Here is a 2,520-nt window from a genome sequence, read left to right on the forward strand (position 1 = left end):
TATCTCAGCTGTAGCTGGAGGGGATGGGCTAGGGAAGATGGAAGCAGATATTTTGCCTACACTTGGTTTCCTGAGACAGTGCTTAGAGTGCTCTGCTGTCACATCAAATCAGAGGGAGACACCATGAATGGTGCACATCATTCTCTTCTTTCCAAGAGGGCTGTGTGCTGTTGTTTCTTATATTCACTTTTTAAGGTTCTCCTCAGCTACAGACAAAAAGAAGACACAGAGGCTTGGGAAAGGCCACCTAGTCTTTACAGTCTGCCTTCAAGAGAAGGGTGAAGGGCTTTGTGCAGCTTGGAGCTCTCCTTCACCTCTCTGTCCTGATGTAAGCAGGCCCTTCCTTTTTTCAGTAATTAATAGCAACAGTCATAAGGGCAATGCAAGAATAACTGAGGAAACCCACACAAGCACATAGGACCATGCACAAACAGCAGCTCCAGGGAGCATCTTTTTACTGCCCAGTGTGACTTGCCAGGTGTCTGCAGCATTTTCCACTATGGTGCCAACTTTCCAAAGCAACTGGTGGCTCTGAGTGGCTTTGCTCTTGGCTGCCCAACTTGGAAAGATTTTCAAGGGTGTACTTTTAGAAAAGCAGAAGTAACTTCTCCAGTGAAGTGACTTCGGTTGAACATCCAAACTTGCTGGTTCCTCGTTCCCTGTGGAAATGATCAGCTCATACCTCATCTCACCTCACAATTCTCCCTCCTCACCAAAAGTTTCCAGTCAGGGAGCTGCTAATCCCAAAACTGCTGTCAAGGAGTCTCTCCTCATCTGTGTCAGGGCCCTGAGGGCACTAATAAACCTTGGTGGCCCTGACCAGCCCCTCTACTGGGATCTCTACTCAGCCCCAGCTCCTGAAGCTCAGCCCTGGATCTCCAGTGACTGATCCACATGGTGGGAATGCCAAGCTCTAGCTCAGCCAAGGGAATGTGGGTGGCGGTGAGTTTTTTGAGTACCTACTGAGCTTTCCTTCACCCTCTGTTCTTCCTCTGGTGTTGCTCTGGGAAGCATCGGAAGAGCCTTTGTAGAGACTCTTACAGAGCAACATCAGGGAGAATCAGGCTATTTCCAAAAAGAGGGGTAGGTACTCTCAAATCAATTAACAACCCCCCACACCAAGGTGATGTCTTTGGTGAGATTTTCAGCCAAGCCACACGTGTGGCATATAACCCTGGAGATCTCACTGCACTCCCAGGGAAATGGCAGGTCTTGGGGCTGAGGGAACTCTCTCTCAAGGCAAAAGCTCACAGGGAAAAAAACAATCAGTATCCTGCCACTCTTAGACCCCTGCACATATTGGAGTTTGTGAGGTTATGTGGGGTGGGGACACCATGGGCATCCCATGCACTTCTAAGTGCTAAAGTGGAACAAGACATTCTTGGGGATTTCAAACACATTGAGTACAAAGTGAACTCCAGGAAACAGCACAAGGGAATCACAGGAAGAGCTCTGGGACCTTACACGAGGTGGGAGAAAAAAAAAACACTTCTGCAGAAACAGAGGATTAAAACCCCATAAAGGACTTCAAGTGCAGCTTGGGGAAAATACCATGTTTAGGACACAGGATTTAGAAGATGTCAAGTAAATACCTAATTCTTTGTAGAAGTCCAAACCTTTGCAATACAAAGTACATTTTAAATCGCTATTTCAACAAAAATGCCAGCATTTTTTTTCCTGGAATCGGCAAACACTGAAATGAACATTCACTGCATTTGAAACCAGTTTTCTTCTCTGCTTGTGTTTTTTAAAGGAAATTGTTGGCTATCCCTGCCAATCTTGTGTATAATATACACATCTTCCAAACAGAGAGCTAAGTCTTGGCTGCAAATCAGAATTTTCCCTACTGAAGGGACCTCAGAGTCATGGAATGGTTAGGGTTGGAGCAGATCTTAGAGATCATCTGAGATAAGGCAAAGACAGGGACACAATGCACCTGCCACCCCCAGAAATGTGGTTTTTTTTCTGTTCAAACACACCAAAACTCCTCATTCCCATGAAATCCAAGCAGCTCTCCCAAGTGACAGAGGGCAGGTTTGGATCAGGTATTAGGAAGAGACTCCTTGCTGCGAGGGTGGTGAGGCACATCCATCGCCCCTGCATGCCTCACAGGGAAATGTCTGGCATTGCTGCTGTCAGCGTCACCGTATGTAGGGACAGACAAAGCCCAGACAGGCAGAACAACCAGCCTGCTGACAAGGTTATCCGCAAACCCCAAAGTCTGGAACTGCCTCTGGCAACGGCCTGCTCAGGGTTTACTGCAGACAGGGTGACCTGCCCATGTCACAGCTCATTAGCCGGGTGGCTCCCAGAGGGAAGGCTGCTCCAAGCTGCTGTGCTGCTCTTGGTGGTTCCAGCTAAAGCCTGTGGGTCTCTGCTTCCAGCCACAGGGGCCAAGATGGAGGGGAAGCTCATGGGACAGTTACTGAGGCTGGGCATACCCAGCCACTGTGGGAGACAGCAGGAATTTTAGGGACTGAAATCTCAGCGTGGCCAAAGCAAACACAGAGAAAAGCATAC

Source organism: Cyanistes caeruleus, chromosome 7, assembly GCF_971803275.1.
Source record: "Cyanistes caeruleus chromosome 7, bCyaCae1.hap1.1, whole genome shotgun sequence".
NCBI lineage: Eukaryota > Metazoa > Chordata > Aves > Passeriformes > Paridae > Cyanistes > Cyanistes caeruleus.